Source organism: Cydia splendana, chromosome 2 (assembly GCF_910591565.1).
Source record: "Cydia splendana chromosome 2, ilCydSple1.2, whole genome shotgun sequence".
In the NCBI taxonomy this organism is placed as follows: Eukaryota; Metazoa; Arthropoda; class Insecta; order Lepidoptera; family Tortricidae; genus Cydia; species Cydia splendana.
Window position 1 is genome coordinate 3638088 of NC_085961.1, and position 23059 is coordinate 3661146.

Consider the following 23059-nt stretch of genomic DNA (forward strand, 5'->3'; position numbering starts at 1 on the left):
TCCCTTTTCCTCTTAATACGATTCCACAAAGCGATTAACAATAATAAAGTTTCAGTCAACATTTTTCTGATGTTAACAACAAATAAAATTAAGCACATACAGCTACATGTTTCCCTGAGTTTCTATTATTTTTATAATTAAAGGTACCTTAAATATTATTACTGCGGGAAACTCCGAAGAAACATTAATCAAATGCCTTTCGCCGAAAGAAAACATTACGTGAAAACACTGTGAACCTTCGCTGGGGAGTTTTTAGCTCGAATAAAAGAATTCGTGCAAGTAAAGGGTGTTAAGCGAGCTTATGAGCCGTATTCTATTATTTTCATCACACTTGCTCGAAAAATACCTTATTACATGCAGGTGTAATGAAGTATAAGTACTTATTTATTGGCGATATAAAGGAGTTTTTTTTTAATTAAAATGTTGGTGGCAAACAAGCACACCGCCCGTCCGATAGCCGCAAGAGTAGTGCAGCTGCAGTTGACACAGCTGCACCGAACGTCACCTTAAAATAAACATTGACAAGAATAAGACGACAAATACTTGCAATGATTAATAATCTAGCTCTGACATTCATCAGATCATTCTTAATCAAGGAGTTGGTGGCCGGACCCAATATCATCGGCGAAACGAAATCCGACAGACTTCGCTGGTTCGGTCACCTATTAAGCATGGGAGAGAATGGGGCTGCCAAGAGGTCGTACCTGGGAAGACCGACTGGTGGCCGCCCGGTAAGTCGGCCCAGATACCGCTGGGGAGGCAGTGTGGAAGCGGATCTGCGTCAGCTTCAAGCCGATAATTGGCAGGAAACGGCGCAGGATAGGGAAAAGTGGCGTGCTCTCATTTCGGAAGCCAAGACCGTCTTTGGGTCGCTGAGCCATATTAGTTAGTTAGTTAACTTTGAAATTGTTTAGACCAGGTGATCTTTAAAACAAACTCTAAAAACGGAATCGTAAAGTATATCGCCATCATTATAAAATAAATAGGACAGAAACACAAAAACTATAAATTTTTACGGTTCAGGAGTCAATCTAGAGTAATATAAACCGTGGCCTCGAAACGCATTGTTTTAACCAATGGCGGACAGCGTCAGCGTCGAGCGTAATTTTTTTGGAGCGCAAACTCACAGACCAATTCTAACCTGACATCAAACCAACATTTCAATCTTATTAGAATCATATGTGTCGCTTAAATGATGACTCACGCTAGACCAGGCCGTGCCCGGGCCGAGGCGTCCGACATGTCATGACGGCTGATCGGTGATCACGTGGTGCTTTCCATAGAAAACGAAGCGCCGGAAGCTCCTGCCCGGCCCCGGCCCGGTCTAGCGTGAGTCATCCTTAACTTGAAACTCGAATAAATTCATTCGATAGCGTGACGTGACGTACGCGTAATTTGCGTTATAAAGTGTCAATTTGTATGGCATTTTCAGTTTCCAAAACGTTCCGCTTGACGCGCTGTTCAAAATCCCATACAAAATAGACATAACGCAAACGCGAACGCTCGTCACGGTCTCGAATGTACTAGGGGTTCTGATGTCTATGTACCGTAAAACGGGGTGAGTAGGTTTCGCGGGGAGAGTTGGGTTATGAATGGGGAGAGAAGGTTTGAGAGGGGGGTGAGAAGGGATTTTAAGGCTACTGCTACAAAAATAATGTATTCCAATTTAAAATGGGGCTATAGTAATACGCATAATAAAAAAAAATCGATCTAACAATCTTCCAAAATCACCTTTGTATGAAAAACCCTCTCACCCCAAATACGAGGCACTACGGGGTGAGGTGGGTTTTCCTCTTTATCGTCAAAGTTATGAAATGGAACTACCCAAAATAAAATACAAACGTCCGGAACCACTACACCATTCAGTTTTCACATGTAAAAATAAAATTTTATCGAGGTTTGAAAGTCAAATTTCACCCAACTCACCCCATTTTACGGTGCGTTCGAATTGGCCTGCATTTCAAGAAAAACAATTTCGAGTGTGCATTTCGTGGCCCTCGTGTAAGAGTTTCAAGTAACCAAAACGAGACTTATAAAATTTTACGATTGAATCGAATTAAAACCATTTATAGCTGTTTTATTGAACGTGGTTTTTATTCTAAGTGCTCTCGGATCAGATCGGCCATATTTTATTTATGGCTGAGTTAACGATGCGAATATTAAATTAGTGGCTAATAAAAAAATTGGGTTGGCGACGGGTTTGTTAAATGTTACGCTAGCTAGTTTATATTAAAGATGGTCCTAGAAATTGAATATAAAAACAATTATTTACAAACAAACAAACACACAAATATTTGTTCCTGAATCATGGATGTTTTCTATGTATGTACTTATCTATATAACTATGTATATCGTCGCCTAGCACCCATAGTACAAGCTTTGCTAAGTTTGGGGCTAGGTTGATCTGTGTAAGATATCCCCTAATATTAATTAATTAATTTAAATTAATTTAATCAATAAAAGTCAGCATTATTTATCCTGAAACCCAAACTAAACCGTTATTCCAGGCGATTAAATGCCAGACAGTCTATTCCACATCTCCCTGCACTTCAGCGAGTCTTATTTTCAGGGGACCAGAGTAAAGGAAGACTTACGCTAGACCGGGCCGGGGCCGGGCCGGAGCTTCAGCCGCTTCGCTATGGAAAGCACCACATGATAACCGATCAGCCGTCATAGAGAATGACATGTCGGACGCCTCGGCCTGGGCACGGCCCGTTCTAGCGTGAGTCATCCTTAAATGTGACATATGTGACCCTGAGGATGATCTCACGTCACTGTAGTCACGTCAAAAGCTAAAATTCAAAAATGTATTCTGCATTTACAGTTCAATAGAGTTAGACCAAGAAGCCTGCTATGATTTTGATAGAATACGCAGTGCAGTGTGAAGCGCTGGTGGCCTAGCGGTAAGAGCGTGCGACTTTCAATACGAAGGTCGCGGGTTCAAACCCCGGCTCGTACCAATTAGTTTCCGGAACTTATGTACTAAATATCTATCATTTGATATTTACCAGTTGCTTTTCGGTAAACGATTAGCATCTTGGCTAGGCACTGAATTTCTGCCGCTAATGTCAAATTCGATGTTGATGCCCGGATTTTTAAAACTTATAACCCACAACGACCCAAAAACAGTAGAGTTAAATCGGAGAGCTCCGTAAGCATTTGGAATCACCCCAGGATGGATTGTTAATCTATTTATTTTAGCCGAACGGCCTATCAATCTGCGGATAATCTCTTCTAGCGCGGACCGTGTTTAATTACTTTCAATATAGCCAAATTATGCATTAAAGTTAACATTAAACTGTTGCTAAGCAAACGATAATAGATGTTAGGTGTGTATTGTCAATATACGTAATGGGCAATAATAACTAAACATGCTTGGGCAGTATGAAGTCAATAAGTACTTTTACCAGGTTTCGAAACTAGGTCTTAGACTAAAATAACCGATAAACCTTGTTTTAGTATAATCATATTGTATCCAAGGGAGCTGTAAATTATCAAGTTGCTAATTTTAAAATGCCTAATAGTTTAATAGCAGTACCTAGTTGAGTTTAGCTTTAAAGAATAACTCAAACATATAATTATGTAGGTAGACCTATTATAACTAATATAAGCAATATATGGGAGACCATATAGAAACTCAAAAATGCGCGTTTTCCCGGAGATCAGACCTAGCTAGATTGATTTATCGCCCCCGAAAACCCCCATATAGCAAATTTCATCGAAGTCGTTAGAGCCGTTTCCGAGATCCCCGAAATATATATGTCGGAGTGATGATTTATTGGACTGATAATAATACTTAAACCATGATTAATCGATTTGTAAACTAAGAAACGTCAGGTAGTTGCCTGGGCGGAATCAGAGATGGCGTTGCGGAGCTGTCACCTGGACAGTGACGTCAGTGACAGTTGGTTGGCAGTCATATAAAGAGGGCGGAATGAACGGCCTGGGAATCATTATGATGGAGGCGATCGAGCAGAGCGGTGGTGACGTGACGTCATCTCTGGGATCGCCAGGTTTCTTTATAACTGATGTTTATAATCCATTTAAGCGAATTGATCTTAGTTATTTTGATGTGTAATCGATACTGTTAATTAAAACCAACTATCGGGCTATCTCGACATGTTATTAAGTATTTCATCGCCCACTTGTGAATCTACCCTCAAATAGGGACTTTAATGAAAATACAAGTACAATGGTGGAAGATGATCCCGCCGATCTACCAAATGTTTTTTATATCCCATTATCCACTCGTCGTTATATATAAATAAACAAGAATTGCTCGTTTAAAGGTATTAGATTAAAGGTCTGTAACAGTATTTGTGATTAGCACCTACGGTTAACCTTTATTGCTAAATCAAATGACACGAAATATAATCCAACAATAACCCATTTTCAGTCAATTCAAGGCATTCTGTGCCCCAATTATTTCTTCGCTTACATCCATATCACGAGATATTCCTCTCAAGCGAATTACAGCCTTAAGGCACACTAATAAAAGTGAAATTTTAATGCAGTTTCATCATCGACAATTTTTTTGCCATTTTTCTTTTGCGTGTATTGTAGTATTATTACAACGGGGTAGGGTTGCTTTTAGTCAGTTTCAAGTGTGAGTATAAACGTGTTTGTTATCAGTGGATAGTGATGGGCTGACCGGAAATATATTCCCACTATCAGAATAGATCGACTCTCAATTAGAGATGCACCTGATATCCGGTTACTATCCGATATCCGGCCTATCCGGCCTTTATTTTACTATCCGGCTGGATACCGGATAGTAACCTTCTATCCGGCCGGATACCGGATAGTAACACTGCTTGATTTCGGAGTAAACAAATTGGATTTAAGAAACAGACATGGTCATAATCGTACTTGTTTATTATTTTAAAACAATTTAAGCATTCCACTGACTTGCACGTGCACTCATTTCGAACCTAGAAATGAGTCCGCGCGAACGTTTACTAGGAAACAGGTCAAACCTGCACAATGCGCACCTGAAAAACCGAAATGTAGGTATAGTGACGCCGGCCGAATATCCGGCGGCCGGATACCGGATATTCGGCCAGCGTCCAGGCCGGATATCCGGTATCCGGTATCCGGCCAAACAACTATCCGTTGCATCTCTACTCTCAATAGCCTACCTATCTAAAGGGTACCTACATACATTAAAATAGTAAAAATAAATACTTTTAAATAAAATAAATATTAGTATTTCAAACTAGCTATCATGTTATTATTTGTCTCCATTTTGTAGCTGAATTGGTTAAAAAAATATCCATTATCTTCTGTATTTATACCTATAATTGGATGAATGACCAAAACTCACCTATTAAAGTAACCTCAGCGACGACGTCAAGGTTATCAGTTAAACGGTAGGTCTTAGCTCATATATGTGACGTTCCACGGGTAAAGGTACCTTATGGCAGTTGGCACTTACGTTTTTATTAACGACGCTCCAATACTAATGCGCTGCTACGTGACGTAAGCGCCGACCGCCATAAAGTACCTTTTTCCGTGGAACATCACATAAGGTCAATGTGGCGAAGTCCGGCATATTTTATTTTTTTTTGACTTTGGAGTGATCTAGTTCCGTTAATTATTCACCTATGTTACTGCTTGTAATCGCATACGATGAAGAATTTAATAATTAATAGTTTAGCCTTAGTGACAGATCATTTCAAGCACAATTTAAGCAAAAACAATGGCATTTTTTAAAATTCGTCGAGTAGACGGACTTCCCGTGCAGTTTAAGGGAAGTCCGTCTAGGTATGATATCAGCCAATCTATGGGTGCGTATATGTTCGTAGTCAAATTCCTAAAAAGAACGGATCAAGACAATGAAAAGTGTATTTTAAACTTGTTAATATACGGTTCAGATTCGAAATAAACACCATTTTTATAAAACAAAGGCAAGTCCGGCATATACTACCAAAATGGGGTGGTAAACCTTTTTTGGCAAATAATTAAACATAATTATTTTTTTGATTTCCGAAATAAAAGATCAACAGTAATTTTAAAATGAATTTTAATCGTTTCTTTTAATTTACTGAGATCAAAATTTAATAAAGTAACATCATGCGGAAAGTCAGGAGGATTTTTTGATACCTTATCAAATCGTTATAATATTAAAGTCGCAAAAACAGTTGGTAATCTCTGATTTAACGAAAGTATGACGGACTTGCCTTGAACATAATAGACGGACTTTACAACTTAGTCAAATTTCAATATGATAAATTGTGGAACGTATAATTTCTGATATTTTAAAAATAGAATAAAGACAACTGGTTCTTATGCTACCTACGTAGTTACTTTCTGATGCACAATCTTTTCAAAAACTATTTTTAACTTTTTTTTTTCGAACGGCTGTCGCACTATGACTTCGAGTTCAAAACACGAAATGACTTGTTGAGGCGGATTGCTCTGAAGTTGGTTGTCACAGCGCCATCTGTTTTACAGTGACGGAACTAGCGCGAAAAACTGGTTAATCGACTGGACTCCAAAGTCGCATACGCCTTCAAATTCAAAATTTATAACGTGTTGACGGACTTGCCTTGTAGACGGACTTTTTATTGCATCTAGTCACGTACGATGATGCCCACGTACCACCTTCACGGAAATTGGTGTAACATGCTTGACTTTTTTATTAATATTTTTAAACATGGTGGATTTTTCAATGGATCAATAATGATAGATGATAGATATGCTCCATCACGTAAAATAATCGTAGGTTACATTCAAAATTCATTAATTTACTGTATTTTTGTGCAATGTTTTAAGTTCAAGCAGATTTGATTTTATAATGATTGATCTTCCGTTGTTGTATAGATGTCATACTGCTAAATTTTAAGATTTTATAAAAGTAAACATTACTTATAACTAAGATCGAAGTTCTGTTTTTTTGTCCGCTTTGTTTCAGTCATACGTGGGCCATACTGAAAGTTTCTGGATTCTGATATATGAGACGACTTATTTTTTCTAAGTGGCCAGTCCAGGAATTTTCAGTATGCCCTAAGTAGAAGGTTTTATTGAAAATCGTAACCAAACGGACCAAACATTTTGGGGACACTTTTATTCTCAGTAAAAATGGAAAAAGCTCGTGATTCTTAGTAGTACTAATATAAAAATTCCCAATTCTAACAAAAAAAGCTTTATTACAACTTTAAATCGGAATGCCGATTTATAGAAGTAATTTTTGGAAAGAGATGTTTATGTATTTTTATCTTATCAATGTTAAAACGGCTCAAATTTTACACGATTTATTCATCAATGGCCACTGCATCCCTGACGGATGATTGTTGCAACGCGGTGTCAAGAGCGGTTGAGACGGCCAATGCATTTCCGCCTATGGCTATACAAGCCTATTGCTGCACGGCACTTCTTGCCGCATAAGTCGCATGTGTGAGTTTGTTGAGCCTCTGGATCCGAGACCCGGCTACCAGCTCGATGACGCCTCTGCCTTTTTTGTCTCAGGTTTTCCAGCCAACCTTCGTCGTGCTTCTTCACTCCTGCGCATAGGTCTCCACGCCACTCGGGTCTCATTGCAGCACGTTCCTCCCAGCCGCCGGTACCGATGCCAAAACACTCCATGTCGAATCCAGAATCCATCCAGTAAAGGATCACTCACGTTAGACCGGGCCGTGTCCGGGCCGGAGCTTCCGGTGTATCGTTTTCTATGGAAAGCATCACGTGATCGCCTGTCATGTTATAGAAAAGTAAGCGTCTGAAGCCCCGGCCCGGACACGGCCCGGTCTAACGTGAGTCATCCTTAATCCTCCAATTAGCTTTCAGACATCACTGATACAAGATACAAGTAGGTAACTATTTACTTAAGAGCATACTGGACGACCACTACAACATACAAACATTTCAAACATATTAGCACTCATTTTCCTCTCTGGATATCGACAAAATGGAAAATAATTTTACACAATCCTCTAGCCGCCCAAACGTCAAAACTTGCCAAGAAAAATGCAATTTTGAATTGTCAAAATAAAGATTCAAATTAGAATGGAACAGGAGACCTTTTTATAGGTCTCTGGGCGGCTAGAGGTATTGGGTATAATCAGCATAGCTATGCCCCTTCGTTTGACTTTTTTCGATTTCTTTATATTTATTCCAGTTAGGGGCGAAAAACAATTCCATACACATTTTCAAAAACTCCTAACTCTACATATTAAATATATTAAACCGGGTCACTCGTGTTTATAAAGTCAACATGACACATGTCTAGGAATCATCGACTTTATGAACTTGAGTGACCGGTATGTCAGTGTCGTACGGAAATTTTGTTACTTATTAAAAAGCTCCTTACTCTTATAATAATTAAATGAAATAGGAAAAAAATCTAACCAAGCCGTGGTTAATATACATAAAATTACTTATTTTTTTTCTCTATAATATCAGGAGAGGACAATGGGGTCAACGTTTGTGTGGAGAAGCGGTCACGTGATTTCATCCCCTTTCGTCTTAACGCTACATACAATACGTCATTAGCAATTAATTACAGCCACAGTTACACTGACACAGTGTCACTTGAGAGCGAGTTTACAACCATTGAGAGACATAGGCCGAGCAACGACTAGAAAATAATTAAGAGTTAAAAAAAAATGTTTTAAAATCTGTAGTTTCATTACTAGCGACAAGCGCTTCATCTTAATTTAGCGAATATTCCATATTATACCTACCTTAACCAATTGTGTATTACACAATGTACTATCGAACAACTTGGTTCGTGATCCACTGTAAAACCTTTTCACATTTATTACGTCATTGATTTATAAAATTATTATGAAAATTTCCGTGAAAACTCAAAGGTGGGACATAAATCAGTTTGTTCCATTGTATTGCATTGACGTTAGTATTTTGTGTTCTTGGTTTCATGTCTATTCCAGGAGGTATCAACCTTAAACAAAACTTTATTAATGGCTGGAATGACTGAATAATGTAACCACAAAGAATCATAGAAAACATGAGCAAAGTGTTTCTGCAAGTGACAATATACACTAATTACAGTAATAACCTCAACCTATCCAGGCTTTTAAGGAAGCTTTTAAATGGAATATGTCCTTTAAAAATCACATTGGGCGGGAGGAGGAAAAGACGATATAAACAATAGCGTAAAGTCCACAACAAGACATTCTTAAAATTGATCATTCGCTTAGTCCATACCGATGCAATCAAATGTGGATCAGATAGTTAATGCACTTTACAAATAATAATTCTATGGCTCGTAAATATTAGCAGCGGTCTCCCGTCCTATACATTGTATCTGACACTGACAGATAATGCGAGCAACAGTGCTTGCAAACAATTTGCGACGCGTTGTAAGCCGTGACAGAATGTGTCATGGCAACACAGTGGGAATGCCCGTGAATGCCCGTTATTTCATGAAAGCACTGTTGTTGAGTACACTGGAACTAGATTAGTTAGCAAGCTTTACCTCTTGGCAGCTTAATTAAGTTGAAGTTGTAGGGTGAGAAACATGTGTTTTCATGTACAGTCAGCAGCAGACATTACTAAGCGAGGTGTTCAAAATTACCTTGACACGCTCTTATTCTCTTAACAATAAATTAGCGTCAAGATAATTTTCAACACCTGGCCCGCTCAGCAACTTCTGCTGCTGACTGTATCTATCTAGAGGTAGATTCTAATATAACAATATGTTACGGTTTTGTACTGGTTTTTATACGACCTCGACGATCGTCTCGGTAAAATGCGCTCATCTCACGCACGACTTTCACTTCATTTTGCTTTTTTTTTATATCTCTACACGATTTAGTTGAAATTTGGTATAGAGATAGTTAAAGTCCCAGAAAAGGACATACAGTACGTAGTCCTTACCCCAAAAATCAGTGAAAAGGGGGTGGAAGTTTGTATAACCGCTGAACCGATTTAGATGAAAGTATAATCTACCTATCTTCGATTTAGTTGAAAATGATACCAAATGTGATTTAGAACCTAAATTTAAACAGTCATTAACCTCAGGCGTCGCCAAAGCTGGAACCTATCCTGCATTTTTACTAACCTGGTTTCTAAAAAAGTGAAATGTCGACTGTACACACTCGTCGACCTAGTCTCGGCACCGCTCCGATCCAATCGGAGAAGCGCGAGACGAGACAAGGAAGAGCGAGACGAGAAGGCAGCAGCATGTACACACTCGTTCTCGGCCTGTCTCGTGGTCTCTCAACGAAAGTGTACACTTGTACAGCCCGCAATAAAGGTAAGAAACCAACTTGTATCAAGGAAGTCTTGTACCGACATATCATACGATCGAGTTTCGCAATCTTGTTCAGTGGAGAAAGTTTATTCCGATGGGTATTGAGTAGAGATTGGTCTCGAATAAAGTTACGTTTACGAGGATATAGTACCTACCAATAACATAAGTATCCACGTTTCTATATAGCTAAATAAAAGACGCTTAGCACAAGGAAGGCTGTTTCTATCTCTATCGCATGCATGTAATTATATTGCTGTCCCGCCCATGATGCAATTGAAAAACTCAAAAATAAGTAGACATGCCCTTACCAGGATTCAAACCCGGGATCTCCTGCTTTGTACACAAGATCACTCCCGACTAGGCTTTGAGGCCGTCAAATATAAGTAATACAACACTATCTGAACTTTGGTGCTTGTATAATATCAGTTTCAGTTTGTATAACTGTGCTAGCCCACCCCGTATCATCATCATCATCATCATCATCATCATCATCATCATCATCATCATCATCATCGTCATAATCATCATCATCATCATCATCATCATCATCATCATCATCATCATCATCATCATCATCATCATCAGCCGTTGAAGTCCACTGCTGGTCATAAGCCTCTCCCAAGGTACGCCACAGAGTCCGGTCTGCCGCTTTATGCATCCAGTCGCTGACGCATCCACCCCGTATAAATAATGAAATTTATTTTCAATCCATCTGTCTTAAACTAATGAAGATTTATATTTTAAGCACGTACTTTAAAATCTACAACACTTTCAGCACGCCACTATTCAACATAAAAATTGGATAACTCAACTTCGCCAGTCTTGTACACAAACTCGTTAAATCAGTTTGGTCGGAGCGATACAAGTGAATTATCTGTATTTATCTAATCCCCGCTAAGGACGAACCCAATTTGACAACTTTGCCAATCTTGTCCCAACTTTGCCTGGCTACAAGAGCCACTCTCAACAGTTTGTCCTATCGCTTGTTGTGAATTGTGATCCACTTGTTGATATGAGTGAATTTATGAGCCAGTGAGCGGACAAAGATTTATTTGATCAAGTGATATTTCTGTGATTTATTTCTCTGTATTTTTGTGCGATTGGTGGGATTTTGATGCCGACTATTTTTTTGTGGGATGATTCATAGAGGTATGGCCAAGAAGTTTGATTTCTGTACCATTTCTTACCTCTATATCTCGTATTGTCACCGTGACATTAATATGAGATTCCTAGCAATATTCATAATAGTAGGTATTGACTTTTGATACTAGAAATTCATCTGAATTATCTAATATACTCCTTATTTATGATATAGGAGGCACGTATACCCTGTATCACCAGAGGGGTTGCAAGGGCGTGGCCATCCTTTTAGAAGAGAGCACGGTCTTTTCTTGAAGGTTTGGGGCTCGTAATATCGATCCGGAAATACCACGGCCAAAGGGTACATTCCACAGTGACTCGTATAAATACTAGTACACATTGTGGTTTATTGGCAGACGAGGCACCTGTATACAGGGTGGCCAAAAAATAAGTGCATTCCCGTTGCCAGGGAGGTTTTGGGATTATACTGAGCAACTTTTACTATAGGACCAACCCCGAGATCGCGATAAAAAAAATTACCCTCCCATAGAAAATGGACCAGCTTAAATGTATGAAACAGCCAAATTTTTTTTCACTTAATAAACAGTTTATTTTCCTTGTTTGTGCTGTTGCCATTTTACTTGAACTCTAATATTTCATACACCGGCACAAATAAGCATTCTTTTAAAATTTTGCTTAAAGAACTACACAAAATAATAAAGCAAACTGAACACAAAAGGAAAACGACGCCCGGAATAGTAGAAGAGCCGGCCGCAAAATTTCTAACCGACTTGATACCACGATGAAATGCACAATGGTTTCCCAGAAAAGTTATGCTAAGTCCGAATTCGATAGTCTGCCACGGCGGAACTTGCCGAAAGTACGAAAAAGAAGGCCACTTCCGGTGCGAAAAAAGGGGCTGATTTAACCCATCTGATACCGAGATAGTAGTTATGGCAGCAGTTAGAAATTTACATGTAGACACAGAAAAGCGAAGTCTGCCACTATTTTTTTTGCCGGAAGTGCTTGGCAGACGCTCTCAAAGGTGACCATCGGGACCCCTAAATTAACCCATCTGATACCACCATGAAACCAATGCCAGTCGGTAGGTATGAACTCTCATGTCAGGAATATATAAGTCTGCCAAGGCTTTTCCTGCCGAAACACCATGGCAGACGAGATTATGTAAGCAAGGTCGCCATCGGTTACCCTACACTAACCCATCTGATACCACCATGAAACCAATTCCATTCGGTAGGTATGAACCCCCATTTTAGGAATATATAAGTCTGCCAAGGTTTTTCCTGCCGAAACACCTTGGCAGACGAGATTATAAGCAAGATGACCATCGGTTACCGTACACTAACCCATCTGATACCGCCATGAAACCAATTCCAGTCGGTAGGTATGAACCCTCATTTCATGAATATATAAGTCTGCCAAGGCCTTTCCTGCCGAAACTCCTTGACAGACGAGATTATGTAAGCAACATCCGCATCCGTGGGACCGGTATACGTGATTACTGTAGGCTTATTTATTACTTTATGCTTTTACATATTTGTATAGTATTATGTTATTAATGAAATATATCTATAATTTATTAAACCTATACCTAATACATTGGGAATTCATTACCTGCTTACGGCAGTAGTAGGGAGTAGTGGGTGAGTTCTGGCTCACTTAGCCAGGCCAACAGTCCCTCCCCCTTTTTTTCCCTTGTTGAGGCCCTGCAACCTTACCTTGAACCCAACCTAATGTCATTGTAGCTCGAATCTAACCTAATCTATTTTTATTGCTTTTAGAAAATATTCTAATAACAATTATCTACTTTTGCAAAGTTAAATGTTGAATTCTTTATTTCGCAAAATGGAATTTTAATGTGACTATAATGTATGTGTAATCTACTTAGAAACTGGGTTTAGAAATATAAAAACACACATTTTATATAGGATAATAAGTTTATTCAAGTAATATTCTGAACATATGAGATATAGTAACATCATTACTTATTCTGTGTACAGTGGAGAAAACATGCAAGTTGACATTTTTCGTTTTAAAATAAAGATAAACTAAACAGTATTTGCCACAAACCGATGTTAAAAAACTTTGCAGTTGTTGGTTGGCATAATACCATCTCTTACAATTTCTCTTCATTAACATTTTATGATACCTTCCTGTTTTTATTTACTTAATTTAATTTTTTACTTTTTATGTGATCGGTACTTCATTTATTTTAGATTTTGGGCTAATATTAGTTTGTTAACCGACTTCCAAATCTCAAAGAAGGAGGTTATCAATTCGGTTGTATGTTTTTTTTATTTTTTATTTTTTTTATGTTTGTTACTCTATATCTCCGTCATTCCTGGACCGATTTTGAAAATTAGTTTTTTGATTGTATGTATATGCATACAGATTGGTTCCGTTTTTGTCAAAACCCAGTTCTGATGATGGGATCCATGAGGAATCGAGGGAACTCCTCAAATTTTAAACGCATACATATAGTGATTTTTGGGTTTTTATCATCAAATTAAGCATACACATTCAAAAAAGTGACATTTGATGAAGTGCAACTGCTGATGATGATCAGAACGGAACTCTTCAACGACGCATAGTTCACGTTTGGCGATTTGTCGTCTTCGTTATGTTTGTTAAGCAAGTCAAGTTTTTAAGCCACATTTTTGTCAAGCTCGAGTTCTGATGATGGGATCCATGAGGAATCGAGGGAACTCCTCAAATCTTAAAGGCATGCGTATAGACATTTTTGTATTTTCATCAGAAAATCAAGGATTTTCATTAAAAACTGGCGCATTTGATGAAGTGGAACTGTTGATGATGACCAGAACAGAAGTCTTCAACCACGCATAGTTCACGTTTGGCGATTTTTCCTCTTCGTTATGTTTGTTAAGCAAGTCAAGTTTTAAAGCCACATTTTTGTCAAGCTCGAGTTCTAATGATGGGATCCATAAGGAATCGAGGGAACTCCTCAAATATTAAAGGCATAAGTATAGATTTTTTTTGTATTTTCATCATAAAATCAAGCATTTACATTAAAAATTCGCATTTGATGAAGTGGAACTGCTGATGATGCCCAGAACAAAACTCTTCAACGACGCATAGTACACGTTTGGTGATTTCTAATTTCGATTTTGACTTGGACTGCGACCCGGACTCGGACCCAGAACCGGACTCATACCCGGATCCGGTTCGGACCCAGACTCGGACCCGGACTTGGAATCGTACTCGGACCCGGACTCGGACTCGGATACGGACTCGGACTAGGACCCGGACTCGGACTCGGACCCGGACTCGGAACCGGACTCGGAACCGGACTCGGACTCGGACCCGGACACGGACTCGGACACGGATTCGAACCCGTACTCGGACTCAGACTCGGACCCGGACTCGGACCCGGACCTTGACCCGGAAAACCACTATAATATATATTATATTATAATTATTATTATTACACGTAAATTTGTTCACGAGGAAACCGTGTACCGACTCTTCATGCCATTATATTTTTAATTTGCTGTTATTCTCTACAAATCGACACTAAAAGTATCAAAATATCAAAATATGGAGTTCCGTTTGAGAAAGAAGCAAAACAATTTTGTCTTTGACAGTAATTGAATTATTGTGTGATTTTGAAAGCTAGACAATTCAAGATTTATATTTTTACTCACAAAGACAACACAGAAATTCAATCTCAAATGTAAACCTTCGAACAATTTCCATACATTGACGACATCACTCAAAATTCTTCTTCAAGTCAGATGCCCGCTGGGGCTGCACCGGAGCACACGTATAATTCTTCAAATAAAAATGACAGCTTGATTTGACATTAAATCATATACGCACACGAGAAAGTATACCAGTAGATAAATTGTATTTCAAAAAATAGGGTACATAAATATCAGCTCGCGTCTCCTTTAAATTTGATTTGCTGTTATTTACGGGTCATAATGGTTGAAAACCTCAGTAAACTATCTTAAAACAATACGATTACAGTCGAATTTAAGTATTATGTTCCTTCAAATCAAAACTCGCTTAAAATGAAAAAAGTTTAAAGACTCATCCTTTACTGATTGGGATTAATTTTCATTTTGCGTCATTTTAAAAACGTATTTGACTTCTGTACGTCAATTAATTTTAATGACAATTGTAATCTTGTAATATATTATAGAACTTTTATCTTAAAATATTGCCTATTAACAGGAAGCGTTATGTAATTCGTATAAGTAATACCTGAAAGTCTTGTACCTAGATCTGTAATACCATGGATTGCGACGAATAAATGATTATGATTATGCCGTTCGTTCCGTCTATATGTATAATGCGTGTACGTGCTGTTCTCTGAAAATCTTCAAGAAAAAATAACGGCTAGACCAGCACGAAGTACTAGCGAGTTTTTGCGGCTTTGGAGACCGAGATAAAGCTTACAGGCCAATACCGCTGTGGCCTGGTTATTGTTATGTATACCTATGTATCGAATGTTTTTAAAAAAAATTTACTATAAAAAGCAATGTTTTATTTCGATTAGGTCTACATTTTGTGCATATTGTAATCTGAAGTATTTTCGTACTAAACTTGAAACTTTCGTTGAAACTAAATAAAATAATTATTCCTAATATACAGTCACCTGCAATTTATGTTACACAACACACAACGAAGGCCGCAAAAATATCTGACACGATCTTATTTGTAGAACCATAAGAGCATGTCATATATTTTTGCGGCCTTCGAAGAGTAGGTACCGGTCATTATCACCAACTTTGCCCGCATTTAAAAAAAACACGAATTTCTCAAAAATAAAAACAAATCGTAATTACTTTTTTTGCTCAGCACGTCCATTGTGATCAAACGCATCAGTTTATTTGAAGAAAAAATATTTTTATCGTGTTTTTACCCATTTTTTGCGTTTTAGAGGGTGGGCAAAGATATCCGGAGTTTTCGCCAACATTGCCCACGTCAATTTGGTATTCAAATACAGCTCGTATGATGATGATGTCTAAGGATCACTGGTTTTGGGCAATCCTACCATTCCCTGTTAATAACTTAGCGATAAGTGTAAAAACTTTTAAATAAATTTGCTGGGCAATGTTGCCTACCCGTTTTTGCTCATTTCCATATAAGGCTCGCCTAAGCATTTTACAAAGGCTAGGGTTGTCACTTTTGAGAAAATCTGTTACAATAGTTTAATGGCCAAAAATATGATTTTTGCTGTGTTTTTCATTAGTTAACGGGATAAAACATCTAAGTAAAGGATAATAAGACACATTAAATACAGTATATATTTATAAACTTACTTTAGTGTACAAACATAACCTTATTTTACATGCGAAGTTGGGTAAATTAGATGAAAGTGACAACCCTAATCCATTTTTGGTGGTGGGCAATGTTGGTATGGATGCCAAATCACCGGATTACTTTGCCCACCGCTAAAACTCGCTAAAAATTACAAATTAAAGATATCTTATTGATACTGTTTTAACACCCCCTGGCACTGATTAAAATAACCGACTTGGTTTCACATTACATCTCAAAACTTTTTGAAGTGAAAATTTCTTTAGCGGCGTGTAATAGTGCCCTTGCGGCCTATTTGCTGAATAAATGTTGAAGTTTGAAGTTTGCATGCCAAGTTTCGTGCTTTCTGCCGGATGGGACAGGATTTAGGATGGGTCAGACCAGGACCGCATTTTTGCAGGTTCATCTTTTATTAGCCAGACTCTACCTCCATACTAAATCGAGCTAAGGAGTCGCACTATAAAGAAATATTGAACATTTTCTTTTAAGTTGATATACAGGGTGTCCATGCATTAGGGTATTTATATTCAATATTCAATAATTTATTCATAAAATCAATACAATTTTACACGTCAATGGTATTTAGAACCAGTATACAAAGTATCATAACAAATTACGATTTTTTTACTTTGGAGCAACCTGTATGTGTTAGTAGCTCCTGAGGTAATAAATAGCATGACTAGATTTTGCCCTGTGCGCGGGGCCCGAGGGCCCCGCGGTCTTCTTGTAGTTTGTTGTTGGTGCTGTTGTTTTTGTTGTAGTAGTAGTAGTAGTAGTTTGTTTTCCAAAGGGAAAAATAAATAAAGTTGTACTTTTGCTAGGACGAAAAGATCCGCGTGAAAGCACTAAGTACATTCCCGCAGCTCGGCCTGGCCTCGCGTGCTTGGGAACTCGTAAGGGACGCTCCGAGCCTTCGGCCCTACGCGGAGCTCGGCCTTCGTCCTTCGCTGGGTTTCGAAGCTCAGCGTCGGGCCTTCGGCCCGCCGCTTCGCTTATTAAAACAGTTGGGAGGGTTGGTTTTGCTTCGGGGCTTAAGCGGGAAGTTGGAGCTTAAACACGACCCAATAGGAAAAGTGTCTTAGACAAGCGAAACGGCGGGCCGAAGGCCGAAGGCCGTAGGCCAACTTCCCCCTCTCGTGTGACGCTTCGGGCCTTCGGCCCTACGCGGAGCTCGGCCTTCGGCCTTCGCGAGCCTCGACGCTTCGCCGTCGGGCCTTCGGCCCGCCGGCTTCGCTTATCAAGACAGTTGACTTTGTAGAACGCTTGGGGGAACTGCATTCACGCAGCTCGGCCTTCGGCCTCGCGTTTTGGGAGTCGGGGTGGAGGCTCCGGGCCTTCGGCCCTCCGCCGGGGTCGGCCTTCGGCCTCCCGGCCTGAAGCTCGCCCTTCGGGCTCGCTTAACACATTTTTTGTATAGGATTTTGCTTTGTTCGTCATTCCCGCAGCTCGGCCTTCGGCCTCGCCCAAAATTACTGGGGGTGGGGCACGCTTGGATATTCGGGGTGAAGCTCCGGGCCTGACGGCCCTACGCGGGGTCGGCCTTCGGCCTCCCGGCCTGAAGCTCGCTCTTCGGGCTCGCTTAACCTACTTGGAAATTTGAATTTTGCCCTTGTCGCCCGCCATTTTGGATTTTTCCAAAAGTTTTTTTTACATGGTAATGCTGGGCCTCCTAGCTCGCCGCATGCCAAATCTCAGCGCACTCGGACCAACTTGAAAAATTAAAAAAAAAAGTCGGCCATTTTGAAATTTTTTAAATGCAGTTTGCTTTGTTTCGGGGCCCTATATGACATTTGGTCGAGCACCCCCCACCTACCTCGCACCGTTTAAAAGTTGCCATACAAAATTAAAATGACCATTATTTCCGCCATCTTAGTTTTTTGGCAAAAATTTTTTTTTCATAGGAATCTAGAGGCTTCTATCTCTCGCCATGCCAAATCTCAGCGCGCTCGGACCAACTTGAAAAAATAAAAATAAAAAAGTCGGCCCGTTTGAAAATTTTTAAATGCAGTTTATTTTGTCTCGGGGCCCTCTATGACATTTGGTCGAGCACCCCCCACCTATCTCGCACCGTTTAAAAGTTGCCATACAAAATAAAAGAGGCCATTTTTTCCGCCATCTTGGATTTTTTCGAAATTTTTTTTTCCCATACGAATCTAGAGGACCCCGAGATTCCGTGACCAAAATTTCAGCGCGCTAGGACAAACTTGAAAAAATTAAAAAAAAGTCAGCCATTTTGAAAAAAAATGGCGGCGTCAAAAACTGCCAGGGTCCCTCTATGACATTTGGTCGAGCACCCCCCACCTACCTCCCACCGTTTGGCCGGGCCGTCGAACATTTTTCTGACCGGAAGCGGTAGGCCAAAAGTCAGAATTTTCTGAAGTCACGAGACCGCCCTCTATACGACCGTACCAAAGTCTAACACCCCACGAACCTCCTTCTGGGAGAACAATCATGTCAATTAATCAGTCGTGTTGCAGCTTTAAATAAGATTAATTATTAATTATTAAATTATTAAATTAAATTAAATTAATTAAAACTTTCTTCGACCGTTTTGATTATCTTTTTTATTTATGACATTAATAAGATTCTGACCTTTGACAAATGTCATCATTGCCGCACATTTTCAAACAAATTGTCAAAAGCACTGCCAATGATTAATACAGTAGGTATGTTTCTTTTTGTTGTCAATTATTGGAATTAACTTTTGTTTGATAATTTAATGTTTTATCTTTTGTTCTAATTAAAAAGAAATTACCGTTAGAGCATTTCTGAGAAGTAACCCTATGTGGGATTTCAGGGTTTGTCCAATGGCTAAGGTCACCCTGTATTTAAAAACGTAAACGTTAAAGTTTTTGGGATATATGTATAGTAGACTATTTATACTCCACATTGATACCATAAGAAGTTAATAAAACTGCCTGAAAGTTAGAGAGGACTATGGAGGAGATTACTGTTTACTAGCTTTTGACTTAACTCCTGGCCCCTGTTTCACCAACGTGACAGGTGCGACGAATTGTAAAATCACTGTTGCTGACGTCACAGGCATCCATGAACTACTGTTACCGCTTACCATCGGGCGGGCCGTATTCCTGTTTGCTACCATCATCGTATTATTAAAAAAAAACTTTATGATATCGGGAAAAAAACAGATATTTCTCTTGCTAAGTTTATGACAATTGTCACAGAAACACTGCAATTGTCACGAAATTCCGACATATAACTCATTACCTGTCAAGAATTACCTACAATTCTTCTAGATCTTTGACAATTGTCAGAAACTTCACAGGAGAAACATCTGTTTTTTCCGATATAATAAAGTTTTTTTTAAATAATACAATGATGGTGGCAAACAGGAATACGGCCCGCCCGATGGTAAGTGGTAATCGTAGCCCATGGATGCCTGTGACGTCAGCGATAGTGATTTTACAATTCGTCGCACCTGTCACCGATGTGAAATTGGGGCCTGGCCTCTATTTCACTACGGTGGCAGGTGCGACACTTGTCGACATCACAGTTGGTACTGACGTTACAGGCCTCCATAGGCTACGGTAACCGCTTACCATCAGACGGGCGGTGTGCTTGTTTGCCACCAACATGTTAATAAAATAAAAACTCCATTATATCGCCAAATACTAAGTACTTATTTTGCGAAGCTAATGACAATTGTCACAAGAAACACGACAATTGTCGGTAATTCTTGACAGCAAATGAGTTCTGTGTAACACTATATGAGTAAAATGAATATAGGCGTGGAATCGAATGTATTTGCAGCCAACAAAATGCCAATGTTTGTTCAGCTACCTGTTCACCTGTTCAAATTGCTTATTATCAATTTAGATCAGGATTTTAAACCTGGCTGACATCGGATAGCCATTTATATTGATGTCAATGGTGTTGGTGAATATTTTAATTCATTCGGGCGAAAACCGGAAGGTTGGTTGGGTATCATAAAATGTTCATGGAGAGAAATTGTAAAGGCCCCAGTACACAATGGGCCATTGCCGGCCACTCCAAGGGACGCAGCCATGCGGTAGAATGAGATAGCAATATCATTTGCTCCCTCTAACGCATAAATGCGTCCCTTGGAATGGCCGGCGATGGCCCATTGTGTACTGGGGCCTTAAGATATGGTATTGTAATCAACAACTGCAAAGTTTTTTTTACATCGGTTTGTGGCAAATACTGTTTAGTTTATCTTTATTTTAAAACGAAAAATGTCAACTTGCATGTTTTCTCCACTGTACACAGAATAAGTAATGATGTTACTATATCTCATCATCTCAGCCATAAGACGTCCACTGCTGAACATAGGCCTCCCCCTTGGACCTCCATACGTGCCGGTTGGAAGCGACCCGCATCCAGCGTCTTCCGGCGACCTTAACAAGATCGTCTGTCCATCTTGTGGGTGGACGTCCTACGCTGCGCTTGCTAGTCCGTGGTCTCCACTCGAGCACTTTTCGACCCCATCGGCCATCTTCTCTGCGTGCAATGTGGCCTGCCCATTGCCACTTCAGCTTGCTAATCCGGTGGGCTATGTCGGTGACTTTAGTTCGTCTACGGATCTCCTCATTTCTGATTCGATCACGTAGAGAAACTCCGAGCATAGCCCTCTCCATAGCTCGTTGAGCGATTTTAAGTTTTGAGATGAGGCCGATAGTGAAAGACCACGTTTCGGAGCCGTAAGTCATCACTGGTAATACACATTGATTAAAGACTTTCGTCTTGAGGCACTGAGGTATGTCGGACGAAAAGACATTACGTAGTTTCCCGAACGCTGCCCAACCGAGTTGGATTCGGCGGTTGACCTCTTTCTCGAAGTTGGACCTACCTAATTGGACTACTTGTCCTAGGTAGATGTACGAGTCAACAACTTCGAGTACCGAGTTCCCAACAGAGACTGGGATGGGCACAACATTGGCATTTGACATAAGTTTCGTCTTGTCCATGTTCATTTTCAAGCCCACCCGTTGTGAAACTCGGTTGAGGTCATCGAGCATCATGCTGAGTTCCTCCATCGACTTTGCCATGACTACGATATCGTCGGCAAACCGAAGGTGAGTGATGTATTCGCCGTTGATGTTGATGCCAAGTCCTTCCCATTCCAGGAGCTTGAAGGCGTCTTCCATTACGGCAGTAAACAGTTTCGGAGAGATAACGTCTCCCTGCCTTACGCCTCTTCGCAATGGAATCGCCCTCGTGCTCTGCTCCTGTACTCGGACCGACATGGTGGCGTTACTATACAAACACTTCAACACTTCGATGTACCGATAGTCAATATGGCATCGCTGAAGAGACTCAAGCACCGCCCATGTTTCCACCGAATCGAAGGCTTTCTCATAGTCCACAAACGCTAAGCATAATGGCAAGTTATACTCTTCGGTCTTCTGTATAACTTGCCGCAGCGTATGGATGTGGTCTATGGTACTATGGCCTTTTCGGAAACCGGCTTGTTCGGGAGGCTGGAAGTCATCAAGTCTGTGTTCGAGACGGTTCGTGATGACCCTTGAAAACAGCTTATAGACATGGCTCAGAAGCGTGATGGGTCTGTAGTTCTTCAATAGGTTGTTATCACCTTTTTTGAAGAACAGCACCACCTCGCCTCTATTCCATGTTTCAGGCGTTATGCCCTCGGACAAGACGGAATTAAAGAGCTTCTGGAGGACTTTAAGTACCGGTGTTCCACCCGCTCTCAGAAGCTCTGAAGTGATTCCGTCTTTGCCCGGCGCCTTGTTGTTCTTAAGCTGCTTCAGGGCCATCCTAATCTCGTACAGACTGATGTCCGGGATATCTTCGGTATAATGTCGGGACAGCTTGGCTCTTGGATCTCCTACCAAGCTGTCAACGGGCTTTGCGATCGAAGTGTATAACTGTCCATAGAACCTCTCGATCTCACCTAAAACCTCCGCTTTGCTCGACGCTATGCTGCCATCTTCCCGTTTCAGCTTTGTCAGCTGGCTTTGCCCAATAGACTTGTCCTTTGCGAACACTTTGGAGCCTTGGTTTCGCTCAATAGTCTCTTTAATACGGTTAGTATTAAAGAGACGCAGATCATGTCGCCTGACTATATCTCATATGTTCAGAATATTACTTGAATAAACTTATTATCCTATATAAAATGTGTGTTTTTATATTTCTAAACCCAGTTTCTAAGTAGATTGCACATACATTATAGTCACATTAAAATTCCATTTTGCGAAATAAAGAATTCAACATTTAACTTTGCAAAAGTAGATAATTGTTATTAGAATATTTTCTAAAAGCAATAAAAATAGATTAGGTTAGATTCGAGCTACAATGACATTAGGTTGGGTTCAAGGTAAGGTTGCAGGGCCTCAACAAGGGAAAAAAAGGGGGAGGGACTGTTGGCCTGCCTAAGTGAGCCAGAACTCACCCACTACTCCCTACTACTGCCGTAAGCAGGTAATGAATTCCCAATGTATTAGGTATAGGTTTAATAAATTA